The 14,614-nt window shown below is 49.3% G+C and overlaps 1 protein-coding gene across 2 annotated transcripts in view; it reads left to right on the plus strand.

Annotated features, from left to right (window-relative positions):
* The window catches only part of TMEM51 (transmembrane protein 51), a 58,596-nt gene that overhangs the window by 27,793 nt on the left and 16,189 nt on the right, over window positions 1-14,614 (plus strand). Inside the window, exon 2 of one of the 2 annotated variants that reach the window (XM_081492184.1) lies at window positions 9,816-10,062. The exons of the other annotated variant lie outside the window; for it this stretch is intronic. The gene's annotated coding sequence lies outside the window, so the exon portion shown is untranslated. The remainder of the gene's footprint in view (window positions 1-9,815; window positions 10,063-14,614) is intronic. 2 annotated transcript variants of the gene reach the window in all.

Genomic DNA, 14,614 nt, shown 5'->3' on the forward strand with positions numbered 1-14,614 from the left:
TCAATAGTCTAGAGCAGTGGTTCTCAGCCAAGGGTGTTCTGCCACCCTCCCCCCAACCCCTAATCCAAGGAACATTTGGCAGTGTCTCAGCTGGGATCAGGTGCTTTTTGCAGGACTTCCTTGGCGGTCCAGCAGTTAAGGCTCTCAAAGCAGGGGGTCGGGGTTCGATCCCTGGTCAAGGAACTAGATCCCGCACCATGTGTTGCAACTTAAAAGCCTGCATGCTGCAATTAAAAATCCCTCGTGCCACAACTACGACCTGGTGCAGCCAAGTAAATAAATAAATATTTTTTTAAAAAGATGCTCCCGGTATCTAGTGGGTGGAGACCAGAGATGCTGCTAAATAGCCTACGATGCACAAGATAGCATCACAGCAAAGAATTATTGGGCAATTGGGCAAAGAATTATTGGATCCAACATGTCGATGGTGCTGAGCGGGGAAACCCTAATGTAGAGGCATAGAAAATCAGACGTGCACAGCCCCTTCCTCTCACCCCAGCCCTGCACCCCAAAGAGAACCACTGTTACCAGTTTGCTGCACAACTGCCCAGGCAGTATTCTGTGCATACACAGTACACAGATTTCATGTAAATGATCTCACCCCAGAAGGGACGCTAGGGAAATGCTTAGAACCCAGGGTCACTGAGATGGGCACAGAAGAGGGCATTTGTTTGTTTTGCTAAATGTATTCTGTTCTCACCCACCGAGGTCACACCCAGCCAGGGGAGAGGTGGGGAAGTAACCAAAAGCCTTAGTCAGTCAGTCAGTTCAGTCGCTCATTCATGTCCAGCTCTTTGCGACCCCATGGACTGTAGAACGCCAGGCCTCCCTGTCCATCACCAACTCCCAGGTTTACTCAAACTCATGTCCATTAAGTCAGTGATACCATCCAACCATCTCATCCTCTGTCGTCCCCTTCTCCTCCCGCCTTCAATCTTTCCCAGCATCAGGGTCTTTTCCAATGAGTCAGTTCTTCACATCAGTTGGCCAAAGTATTGGAGTTTCAGCTTCAGCATCAGTCCTTCCAATGAACACCCAGGACTGATCTCCTTTAGGATGGACTGGTTGGATCTCCTTGGAGTCCAAGGGACTCTCAAGAGTCTTCTCCAACACCACAGTTCAAAAGCATCAATTCTTCGGTGCTCAGCTTTCTTTATAGTCCAACTCTCACATCCATACATGACTACTGGAAAAACCATAGCTTTGACTAGATGGACCTTTGTTGGCAAAGTAATGTCTCTGCTTTTTAATATGCTGTCTAAGTTGGTCATGGCTTTTCTTCCAAGGAGCAAGCGTTTTTTAATTTCATGGCTGCAGTCACCATTTGCAGTGATTTTGGAGCCCAAAAAACTAAAGTCTGTCACTATTTCCATTGTTTCCCCATCTACTTTCCATGAAGTGATGGGACCAGAGGCCATGATCTTAGTTTTCTGAATGTTGAGTTTTAAGCCAACTTTTTCACTCTCCTCTTTCACTTTCATCAAGAGGCTCTTTAGTTCCTCTTCACTTTCTGCCATAAGTGTGGTGTCATCTGCATATCTGAGGTTATTGATATTTCTCCCAGCAATCTTGATTCTAGCTTGTGCTTCATCCAGTCCAGCATTTCTCATGATGTACTCTGCATATAAGTTAAATAAGCAAGGTAACAATATGCAGCCTTGACGTACTCCTTTCCTGATTTGGAACCAGTCTGTTGTTCCATGTCCAGTTCTAACTGTTGCTTCTTGACCTCCATACAGATTTCTCAGAAGGCAGGTCAGGTGGTCTGGTATTCCCATCTCTTGAAGAATTTTCCACAGTTTGTTGTGATCCACACAGTCAAAGGCTTTGGCGTAGTCAATAAAGCAGAAGTAGATGTTTTTCTGAAACTCTCTTGCTTTTTCAATGATCCAACGGATGTTGGCAATTTGATCTCTGGTTCCTGTCTTTTCTAAAACCAACTTGAACATCTGGAAGTTCATGGTTCATGTATTGTTGAAGCCTGGCTTGGAGAATTTTGAGCATTACTTTGCTAGTGTGTGAGATGAGTGCAATTGTGCAGTAGTTTGAGCATTCTTTGGCATTGCCTTTCTTTGGGATTGGAATGAAAACTGACCTTTTCCAGTCCTGTGGCCACTGCTGACTTTTCCAAATTTGCTGGCATATTTAGTGCAACACTTTCACAGTGTTTTAACCCATCTTTTAGGATTTGAAATAGCTCAACGGGAATTCCTAAAGCCTTATACCTCTATAAACTGTGATAGTCTTTCTTTTCTCCAAAGAGCACTCTGAAAACTGCACGTTGTAATGCAGGCAAGCTCTCTAACTGGGACTAACTCATGGAGTCCAGGATTTCAGCACAGGATGACACGTTGAGATAATCTAGTCCCATCCAACCTCTTATTTCACAGATGGGAAAACTGAGGCTCAGGACTTTTTGTAAATAGAAAAATCCTTTTATCAGTCTCTGCTTCATTTACTAGGAATTTAATTTCACTGTAATGCACAGTGACAGCTTATGTTCCTGATTTTTTTTCTTGGACATGTCGGTATGTGAGGTTGGTTACAGTGGCTGACAAAGGGGATGTAGTTTAGCAAAACTGGAAAGCTAAGGACAATGTCCCCTCCATGGATCACAGCCTTGTCATGGCAAAGAGGCTTGCATAACTCAATGAAGCTATGAGCCATGCTATGCAGGGCCACCCAAGATGAATGGGTCATAGTGAAAAGTTCTGACAAAGAGATCAAACTAGTCAGTCCTAAAGGAAATCAACCCTGAATATTTATTGGAAGGACTGACGCTGAAGCTGAAGCTGAAGCTTCAATGGCTTTGGCCACCTGATGCAAAGAGCCAACTCATTGGAAAAGACCCTAATGCTGGGAAAGACTGAAGACAAAAGGAGAAGGGGGCGGCAGGGGATGAGATGGTTGGATGGCATCACCAACTCAATGGACGTGAATTTGAGCAAGCTCTGGGAGATAGTGAAGGACAGAGGAGCCTGGCATGCCATAGTCCATGGGGTCACAAAGAGTTGGACACAAATTTAGTGACTGAACAACAACAACAGTGTATTAAATTTCCCTGAAATCAGAATTATTTTTGAGTGTGTCCTATACTCCAAGATTGTCTCCTACTTTTTTTTTTTTGACTGTGCCATGTGGCATGCAAGGTCTTAGCTCCCCAACCGGGGTTCATACCCGTGCCTCCAGTATCGGGAGCGTGGATTCTTTACCACTGGATCACCAGGAAAGTCCCTCTCTGCTTTTGAAGGATGGCCGTAGCAAAGGGGAGGATTTTTTCTGTTCAGATTTGTTTGGTTTCAGTGCCCTTACGAGGTGGAAGAGAAAGGTTGCAACCCAATGGCAGTCTTCTTGAAAGAGCAGGAGGGATTTTACTGGTCTGTGAACTCCCAAGGTCTAGGAAGTACTGGTTTAATCCCTTCACTGGCTGAATTGAGGGCAGGGCTTGCTGTCATTTTCCAACACCCACTGAGGAGCCTCACAACTTTGGGGAGGTCAGGTTTTAATGCAGTCTCAGGTATGGAGTGTTCCCCCCAGGGGTCCTCCTCCCATCACCAAACTCTTGTCCTTCAAGGAGCCCCCAAGTGGAAAGTGTGATCACTGCCCATGCAGGACACCAAGTGAGGACTCCATAGACCTCGGAGGTCAGCTCTGGCAGCAGTGAGGACACCCACACCTGGAATCCAGCTGTGGTCTCCGTCAGCCAGCCCTCTCCCCACCCCCATCCCCAAAGGATTTGACCCCCTGCCCGGCCAACTCCTTGGAAGGAAAGTGATGACAAACCTAGACAGTGTATTAAAAAGCAGAGACATCACTTTGCTGACAAAGGTCCATGTAGTCAAAGCTATGGTCTTCCCAGTAGTCGTATGTAGATGTGAGAAGTGAAGTGAAAGTTGCTCAGTCATGTCCAACTCTTTGCAACCCCATTAACTATACAGTCCATGAAACTTTCCAGGCCCGAATACTGGAGTGGGTAGCCTTTCCCTTGTCTAGGGGATCTTCCCAACGCAGGGATTGAACCCAGGTCTCCTGAATTACAGTTGGATTCTTTACCAGCTGAGCCACAAGGAAAGCACAAGAATACTGGAGTGGGTAGCCTGTCCCTTCTCCAGCAGATCTTCCTGACCCAGGAATCGAACCAGGGTCTCCTGCATTGCAGGCAGATTCTTTACCAACTGAGTTGTGAGAAAAGCCTGGATGTGAGAGCTGGACCATAAAGAAGGCTGAGCACTAAAGAATTGATGCTTTTGAAGTGTGGTGCTGGAGAAGACTCTTGAGAGTCCCTTGGACAGTAAGGAGGTCAAACCAGTCAATCCTAAATGAAATTAACCCTGAATATTCATTGAAAGAACTGTTGCTGAAGCTGATGCTCCAATACTTTGGCCACCTGATGTGAAGAGCTGACTCATTGGAAAAGACCCTGATGCTGGGAAAGATGGAAGGCAAAAAGAGAGGGGGCAGCAGAGAATGAGTTGGTTGGATGGCATCACTGACTCAATGGACATGAATTTGAGTAAACTCCGGGAGATAGTGGAGTACAGAGGAGTCTGGTGTGCTACAGTCCATGGGGTCACAGAGTCGGACATGACTGAGCAACTGAGCACAACAACTGGCTAGTGAGAGAGGTGGGAACCTTAGTGAGGAGGGGCTGCATTAGGAAGACTCCCTGGGCATCCTCCATACCTGTTTTCCCAGATCCCTCAGGTGGAGGGAAGCCTGAACTCCGAGCCAAGGGATTCAGCTTAGACTCTTTGGCACTGGGGAGCCCCTGAAGCTTCTGAGCAGGCAAGAAACAGAATGAAAAAGGCTGTTTCCTGGAGCTCAAAATGGCAGCAGCCAGTTCCAGGAATTGGACTGGAAGGCAGGGCTGGGACAGGAAGCCAGGTGGGCACAGGCAAGCGTGAGGGCTCACTCTGGAGTGGCAGCACTCCAGAAAAGGAGGAAGAAGAGGAGTGGGCAGAACTCCGGCCTGCATGAGGGAGAGCCCCAGTCCTGACTGAGCGGGGTTTCCAGCACTGATGGGGAAGATGGTGGCTTTGCCAGTGTGGGAGACCGCAGAGGTCACAGAGCCTCTCCCAGCCTCAGTAACGTTATCTGCAGAGATCGGGTCATGGAGTCGGGCAGGAGGCGGGGAGACGGGTATGCAGTGAAAGTGTGCCTGGACACCACCCAGGCCCCGCAGGGGAGCAGCAGGCAGGTGCCAGGGAGTTGTGAGCAGGGCTTTGTCCTAAGGCCCATGGGGGGCCATGGAAGGCTCTTGACAGCCAGTGATGTGATCATATTTGCCTTTGGGAACCAGCCCCGGAGAGCATTGGAGAGAGGGCAGGCTGGGCGGCAGGGAGGCTGTGCAGGAAGCCTCTGTGGCCAGTTCTCAGGTGAGGTGTGAGGTCAGCCTGGGCCAAGTAGGAGGTGATGGGCCCTCCTGGAACATGGCCACCCCCACCCCAGGACCCAGCTTGCTTTTTGTCCCCCTTTGTGCACAGGCAACCAGTGCGATGAATGGAGGGTGGCAGGCATGGGTCCCAGCAACCCTGCTCTGGGGCTCTCTGTGACCGTGTCTATGCACACAAACCATGCCCTGGGCCGGCCGCTGCAACAGTTGCCGGGACAGCAGAGGCCTGGCCGTTTGACCAGAGAGGCAGCAGCTGCCTAGTGGGAACATGAGGCCCAGCACCAGATCTACCTTTCCTTCCAAAGAACTTTCCCCCCACCTCTCAGCCCCCCGTCTGCCCCTCAGCCCCCAGCAGTCTCCCGGCCACTGGCCTGCCTTGCTGGGGACCCGATCTTCATTTCTCCTGCCTCTCCTCTCTCGTCTTCCTCTTCCTGTGCTTTCATGGTGTGCACATCATTTTTGCTCACTTTTCTCTCCCTTTGGATTATTAATGCCTCTTTGTTCCTTCCTGTCTCCCTCCCCAATGTGTCAGCTCTCCTAGTTTTTCTTCTCTTTTGCCTCGTCTTGCTGGTGATGGCTATCTCAGTGCCCGTCACAGCGCCTGGCCCACAGGGCACAGCTGGTGTCCCCTCGGGCATGTCGGCCTATTCCCTGTCCCCACATGTCCTTCCAGTGCATTCCCTTCGTCCTTCCTTTTCTCCCGTGTGTGTATCCATTTGCAAATTGGACCTTATAACCTTGGCAGTGACATTTTCAGGGCAAGCTTGGTTTTCTTGCCCTCTATTTCCGGCTGACTACCTAGAGCCATTCCCAGCCCAGTGATTTATGACAGTATCTAGCAGGTAGCATGTTCTACAGCTGTGTCCCAGGGACAGATTTGTCAACTTTTCACCCCTGTGATGGTGTCTTTCCTTGGTCACACCCACAGTCAAAGGCCTCTCTTAGTGACTGACTCTGACAAGCATCGTCAAAACATTCCAGCCAAGGAAACAGACCCAGTAACCCTGGAATCAGACCTTGTCTCTCCCCTCAAGCTCCAAAACTCCCACTTATGGCCTGACACTGCTGTCTGAGGGCGACATGGGTGGGGGATGTCCAAAGGGTAGGTGGCTCTGTCAGCACCAGCTTACCTGGGGAAAAGGGAAGGTTGGGGGCAACTGGCTAGTTTTATTTTTTAGTTGTTATTTATTTAAAAAAATTTTTTTTATCAGGCAAAAAGGGTATGCGTTGGTTCATGTAGCAGAAACGTTGGTAGGAAGGTGTGAGGGCTCACCCTGAAAGGGCAGCCCTGGAAGCAGAAAAGGAGGAAGAAGAGGAGTGGGTGGTACTCGGTCTTGGATGAAGAAGGGATTCATGGGTTCAAGTCTTGCTCACTCTGCGTCACAGGTCTCCTTTCTTCCATGCTGGCCGCCTCCTTGAGCAACCTCTCCCCTAGGAGGACCAGATGGCTACCAACAAGGAAGCTACACCTTGTCCTTCCAGCATACCCGACAGGGGAGGGCCCCTTAGGTGAGGACAGGACTCCCCCAGCCAGTAGTTCCTGAACAGTGGAGATCTGAGTCTCATTGGTCCTAGCTGGGTTGAGGCCCCACCCATTGGCAAATAGGAAGATCTGATTGGCCAGACCTGGCCACACCTAGTCTTAGAGCCAGGAGAAGGGGGTTGGGCACTCAGCATTATGCACCCCTCCAGGTGTTCCTGGGCAGCCTGGCTCCCCCAGCCCAGTGTGGTCCTTCCTCCAGACCTCCAGTGACCCTCTTCCGGAGTGACCAATGCAACAGGCTCTGGATCACTATTCGAAGGGTCCCTGTAGAGACTTCTGGAATAACAGTAGGCACCACTCATGTTACCTGTTTGGGATTTTCCTATTTGATATTGGACTTTTATAAAGACAGGGCATCCCTGTGCGATGGCTTTCACTGGCTGGTTTCTCTGATATGCCTGTTGCCATGTCCCCACACACCTGGACTACTGCCCGGTGTGTTGTGGGTGTGCAGTTAGTGTTTGCAGAATCAGTGACTGGAGGGGGACCACAGGCCTTGCTCCTGCCCCTCAGGGCCCACCCTCACTGGGCAGCACCATCTTCAGAGCCACTCAGCCATTTTATCATCATTATAATTATTGGTGGTGGTGGTTACTCTTGTGACTGCATCAGTTCAGTTCAGTCGCTCAATCGTGTCCGACTCTTTGCGACCCCACGGACTACAGTACACCAGGCTTCCCTGTCCATCACCAACTCCCAGAACTTGCTCAAACTCATGTTCATTGAGTCGGTAATGCCATTCAACCATCTCATCCTCTGTTGTCCCCTTCTCCTCCTGCCTTCAATCTTTCCCAGCATCAGGGTCTTTTACAATGAGTCAGTTCTTCATATCCAGTGGCCAAAGTATTGGAGCTTTAGCTTCAGCATCAGTCCTTCCAATGAACATTGAGTACTGATTTCTTTTAGGATTGACTGGTTTGATCTCCTTGCAGTTCAAGGGATTCTCAACAGTCTTCCCCAGCACCACAGATCAAAAGCATCAATTCTTCAGTGCTCAGCTTTCTTTATAGTCCCAACTCGCACATCCATACGTGACTACTGGAAAAACCATAGCTTTGACTAGACGGACCTTTGTCGGCAAAGTAATGTCTCTGTGACTGGATGGTCATTGTTATTGTTCAGCCTAGAAGTAACTCGCAACTCAGGGAGCAATCTTTTGTTTTGTTTTTTTAGAAAAAAAAAAACACTTTGTGTTCTACTGGGGTATAGCCAATTAACGATGCTGTGATAGTTTCAGATGAACAACAAAGGGACTTAACCACACATCTATGTGTATCTGTTCTCCAAACTCCCCTCCCATCCAGGCTGCCACATCACATTGAGCAGCGTTCCCTGTGCTCTACAGAAGGTCCTTGTGGATTATCCATTTTAAATACAGCAGCGTGTGCCTGTGCCTCTCAGACAGCAGTCTCGATCACCCTCACCTGCTCTGCCTACCTTTGCTTCAGGGATAACGTTCTGTGCCAGAATGCATGGAGTCACAATTCCTTAGCTGATCCTCAGATCTAAACACCCTACAGAGTGGTCAAAGGGCTAGACCTGGCAGATACTTAATAAACCCCTGTGGCGTCCAGGCCCCTTGTGAGGCAGAGACAACATGACATAGCCTCTGGCCTAAGGGGACAGGGGACATGACTGGATCACCCGCTGTGAGGCTGCTGGGTGGATGATCCAGGTTTGGATCTGGTCAGAGCCAGAATCTCTGAAACCCAGTTTTGTTTTGTGTTTAATTTGGTGCCTCTTAGTTGAGGCACCCGGGATTAATTTTCAGTCTTAGTTGCATGTGGGATCTAGTTCCCTGACCAGGGATCGAACTTGGCCCCCCTGCATTGGGAACTCAGAGTCTTAACCACTGGACCACCTGGGAAGTCCCTGAAACCCCAGAGCCCGACTCTGACTGGTCACCATGCTCGGCCCCCTTCCCTCCTCTTACAGTGAAGAATGAGAAAGCAGCCATGGAGCATGCTGGTGATTTGGGTTACAAAGATGGTATGTGACAGTGTCCAGCTCAGTTCCCCGGGCCCAAGAAAGAGACTGAGTGTGGATGTTGGGTCACAACCCCTAACACGGTGCTGTGGCAGGTCAGAGAGGGACAGAGTCCTTGCACATGAGACGTAGCTTCAAGCAGCCCCATGAGCCCTGGGTCCCAGGGGCTGAGCAAGGTGGGGAGGGGCGCAGGGTCAGCAGTCAGCCCGGACCGTTAGCTTCTAAGCAGGTTACGTAAGACACTGACTTGCATCTTTGTCAGAGTCATCCTGGACACGCTCATTCCAACTCTCCATCATCAGCAAATCTCTGATTCTGATGTTGGACAAAGGACTGCCATATTCGTGGAAGCAGCATGTAGACGTTTAAAAAATCACTCTTTAGAGCATGGCTTGAGAGCAGGTGAGAGGAAGGATTTTAGGGGGACTCTGGACTCAGACTGTCTGGTTCACAGCCTCGCTCCGCTACTTATTAACGTGAGGCTTTGGGCAAATCACGTAACCTCTCTGGGCATCTGTAATGCAGGGGTGATGGCAGTGCATTTAGGAAGATTAAATGAGATAATCCAGGGTCAGTAAACATTCAATACATGTTAGCTGTTTTTATCATGATGGAAAGATGCAAGCTTGTGAATCAAAAGTCCTTCTTGTAAAACCCTCCCCCCATTTTTAATGACACACCTTGTCTATATCCAGGTGCTCCTGATACCTGACTAAGGATGCTTTTTCTGGCAGAGCATTGGTGAAAGGCCAGTGAACACCTGAAATTGTATAGGAGAGTGCCTAGGTGCTATTATGGTATGCTGAATAATGAAAATGTGAGTGGACAATGATCCTAAGGATGTCCACTTCCTAATTCCAGAGCCAGTGAATATGTTACTTTACATGGTTATAGGGCCTCTGCATATTCAGCTTATCCAGATGGACATGATGTAGTCACAAGAATCCTTGTGAGTGGGAAGAGTGAGAAGGAGATGAGACAACAGCAGCAGAGATTGGAAGATGGGAGGAAGGACCAGGAGCCAAGGAATGCCAGCAGGCTCTAGAAGCTGAGCAGGCAAGGGACAGATTCTCTCCTGAACCCTCCAGAAGCAATAAAACCCTGCTGACACCTTGATTTTAGACTTCTGACCTCCAGAACTGTAAGAGAATGAATTTGTGTTGCTTTTAAGTTACTACATTTATGGTAATTTATTATAGCAGCAACAGGAAATGAATAGCCTTTCTCATTGTTGAGGGGTATGGGGTTGGGCACAAAGGTGTTTATCAGCTTTTCAGACTGTGTTGACAGTCAGGTGATGAACAGTCACTGGTGCCCAGCATCTCACCTTGCCCTGGGAGCCCACTGCTGGGTGTTACTGCAGCCTCCTTACCCTTATCCTTGGGCGTCTATGCTCTCATGAGCGTATCTGAAACGCAGGTACATTTTTCATCACTGATTTAATCTCTGGAAAGGCCTCTGAGAAGCCCCATAGAAACATGTAAGTGGCTCAGTCATGCCCAACTCTTTGAGACCCCATGGTCTCTAGCCTGCCAGGTTCCCCTGCCCATAGAATTCTCTAGGCAAAGATACTGGAGTGGGTAGCCATTCCCTTCTCCAGGGGAATCTTCCCAACCCAGGTCTGCCTCATGGCAGAAAGATTCTTTTACCACCTGAGCCACCAGGGAAGCCCCATGTCACCCCGGGGGGGTTCATCAATCACAGCCATTACAGGTGCATGCTTCCCCTGGTCCTCAGTAACAGCTGACACTGGCTCGGGGCCTCATCTCCAAGGTGCTGCTGCCCGTCTGGATAGGGAAACGGGCTCCGATTCCAGCAGCAGGAGCCACAGAGGCACTGATGTTTATAACCCACTGGCCAGACCTTGGTCATATGGCACAGCTAGCTGCCAAGAAGCCGGATAACGCCATCTTTACTCTGGGAAACCATGGGAAACTGAGCATCAGGAGTTTTCTTAACCGTGGAGGAAGGGAAGAGTGGATATTGGGAACCACGAGTAGGCAAAACAAAACCATCCTACTGAGTATCAGGCTGGTGAGTTGTCACCTGCTCTCAGGAGGTGACCTATGCTTAGAGGTGAGCTGTGACATGGTGACATCTTACCTCAGCCATCTGAGTCTGGCACACCCCTGAAAAGGCCGGCCCCTTTCCCCGCCCTGAGCTGGGTCCTGATTGGCACTGACAGATCAGAGTGCAGAGAAGAAAGACAGCTGAGCTACACACTCTGAGGCCCCAGAGAAATCGTTTTGCATCTCAGCAGTTTCATCTGGGCTTACCTGTAGATGAGAAGGCCTCTACAGTAGATGACTGGGCCTCTGTAGGATTACCTGTTGGCTACAGAGGAAGCAGATGAGTCTTTTTCAGTTCCTAGGAGACTTTAAAACCTGGGGCGGGGGAGGGGCTTCCCTGGTGGCTCAGTGGTAAAGAATCCGCCTGCCAAATGTAGGAGACACAGGTTCGATCCCTGATCCGGGAAGATCCCACATGCCGCCAAGCAACAAAGCCCGTGCGCCACAACTATGGAGCCTGTGTTCTAGAGCCCTGGAGCCTCAACTATTGAGCCCACACGCCACGCCTACTGAAGCCCATGTACCCTAGAGCCCGTGCTCCACAATAAGAGAAGCCACTCCAATGAGAAGCCTGCACGCACTGCAACAAAGAGTAGCCCCCGTTCACAACAACTAGAGAAAGCCTGCTCAGCCATGAAGACCCAGCACAGCCAAAAAGAAATAAAAAGCCTGGGGGAGTGGGTGGCAGTGAATGTGGGCTAGTAACAGGCTGGGGAAATCCAAATGTCATCCTTCCCTCTCTGCACCATGGCTTGACACTTACTGTATACCCAGCATAGTACACTTAACATGAATGAGACATTCACTCCTCGACCCTGTGAGGTTAATTCTGTCTGTTCTGATCACCTCTAGAAAGAGACGGCTTTCACTCCGACCCTTGCACTGATTATGCCTTGACCTCTCTGTAGAGTGGGGGAGGCAGCCCAGCCCTCACAGGGAGAAGACGTTGGAAAGCATGAGCTATGTTGTGAAGGTACTAAGCTCTAGGCCAGGGGTAGTTCTTGTTTTGTCTCCCAACGTGCAAAAGGTGTCAAGGCCCCCAAAGCAAGCCCCCTTCCCCAGGCTGTTTTTCTCCTTCCCCTCTCCTGCAGGCTGCCCTGTTTTAACCTCTATTCCAGTTTTATGATTAAACATTGGTGTCAATTATTTACAGTCTGTCCAGATGAGATCAGGGTTGCAGGGGACTAAGTGACTCACACAGGGGAAGTTGGTTCTTATGGAGGAAAAATGAGAGGAAGGAAAACAAGAAATTCTACCTCCTGACCGCAGAGGCTGAGGTCGGCCTAGGCAGGGCATCCGGTGGAGGGGGTATAGGGACGGGGCTCTCTGTTGGAGTGTGGGGACTGAGAGACCATGGGTGGTGGGGCATGCTAGCTCTGGAGTCAGACATAACCAGTCTAAATCATTACTGTGCCATTCGCTGTGTGTCTTGGAGTAGGTACCTTAACTTCTCTGAACTTCAGTTTCTTCATCTGTGAAATGGGGATTATTCTAGATACTTTCTCATTAGAGTTTGGGGGAAAAAAGCAGGATAGTAAATAATAAATTAAAATGTAGTTATATTAAATAACAATGATAAATTATCAATATTAATGTCAAATATTCTAAATTTTATAAATAAAATATTACATGAAATTAATTTGTTGTTGTTGTTTAGTCACTAAGACATGTCTGACTCTTGCGACTCCATGGACTGTAGCCTGCCAGGCTCCTCTGTCCATGGGATTTTTCAGGCAAGAATACTGGAGTGGGTTGCCACTTCCTTCTCCAGGGGATCTTCCCGACCCAGGGATCGAACCCATGTCTCCTGCATTGAGGTTGATTCTTTACCACTGAGCCACCAGGGAAGCCCAACATGAGATTACTCATAATAGTAATAAATGCATGGAGAGCAGCCAGCACAGTGCCTGGCACTTGGTGTGTGTGTGTGTGTGTGTGTGTGTATGTGTGTGTGTGTGTGCGTGCGTGCGTGCGAGAGTACTGGAGTGGGTTGCCATGCCCACCTCCAGGGATCTTCCAAACTCAGGGAGTGAACCCAGGTCTCCCATATTGCGAATGGATTCTTTACCATCTGAGCCACCAGGGAAGCCCAAGAATAGTGGAGTGGTAGCCTATCCCTTCTCCAGGGGATCTTCCCCACCCAAGAATTGAACCGGGGTCTCCTCCATTGCAGGCAGATTCTTTACCAGCTGAGCCACCAGGCACTTGGTAAGTGCTTAGGAAATATTCACGGGTGTTGCTACGATTCCAAAATGTAACTGTTGGAAAAAGAATTGAGTGTGACAGGTGATTTCCTAAAAATCAGAAGCAGGCGGAGACAGGGGGCTAGAGATGGCAGCTCTGGCTAAAATGCTTCCAGTGGGAATCACTGGTGGAAAGTGGAGAGGAGAGGGTAGGGACGGGGTTGGACGGCTCAACTGTGTTCCCAAAGGGCTCTTGGCAGAAGGTTTGGGAACCACTCCTATGGAGGCAACATTGCTGTAGCTAAAAAAGAAAATGTCCAGATATGGGCAGGATAAACTTTCTCAAACTGTGTCCTAATGTCCAGAACCAGGGCCAGTCTGATAAAGGCCTGGGAACAGGGAGGGTTTGGATCTGCAGGATTCATCGGCCCTCGGAGGTCTGTCTGTCTCCTCCACATACCTCTGTTTGGTTGTTAAAACCCCCTCATAGAAAGACCACGTAAAATAAACATCTGCTTTGTTTTGGCCTCACAGTTTAGGAACTTTAGCTTTGAGCCACCAGCAGAGCCTGCTGATACAAGCCTGAGAGTGTTTGCCCTTTACAACACTTTCTGTCCAAGCAGAGTTAGAACAGGTGCTGACTTGGCTCACGAGCAGAATCACGGGTTAACCTGTAAACCAGGTCAAAGAGTGCCAGGATGCCCAGCCTCCCTCCAACCCAGTCCCACAAGGAATGGGTGCAAAATTCACCAAGTGATTGGTTTGGTCAAGAGTAAGGAACTGTGCCTGATTAAACCAACTTTTAGGTAAGTAAACACCCTGAGTGTTGGCAGATGCCATAGAACACGAATGCTGCTTGTATTCATTTCCTGTGGCTGCTGTAAGGAACTACCCTCAAACTTGGGGATTGAAAACAACACAGATTTATTCTCTTGCAGTCAGATTCATGGGCTAAAGTCAGAGGAGCTAGTTGCTTCTGGAGGCTCAGGGGAGAATCCCAGTCCTTGTCTTTCCCAGCATAACAGCCCAGGGAGGTAGATCCCAATATGGTGGTGATGTTGGTAGTTCAGTCACTAAGTCGTGTCCGACTCTTGCAACCCCATGGACTGTAGCCCACCAGGCTCCTCTGTCCATAGGATTTTCCAGGCAAGAATACTGCCGTGGGTTGCCATTCCTTCTCCAGGAGATCTTCCTGACCCAAGGACCAAAACTGCATCTACTGCATTGCAGGTTCCTGCTTTACAAGTGGATTTCTTACTTCTGAGCCACCCATCCCCTCTTACAGATGAGGCAACAGGGTGAGAGAGGTGAGAATTCACCTTTCTAGGTAATGATTCAGTAGCAGAGCTGAGATGCAGATGCATACTTTGGCCCGGAGGCCACCCTGGGAATCCCACCACATGGAGGGTGGAGTTGACCCTTGCAGTCACCCTCCATAGTC

The sequence above is a fragment of the Giraffa tippelskirchi genome, chromosome 5 (genome assembly GCF_054371585.1).
Source record: "Giraffa tippelskirchi isolate mGirTip1 chromosome 5, T2T-mGirTip1v1.2.pri, whole genome shotgun sequence".
In the NCBI taxonomy this organism is placed as follows: domain Eukaryota; kingdom Metazoa; phylum Chordata; class Mammalia; order Artiodactyla; family Giraffidae; genus Giraffa; species Giraffa tippelskirchi.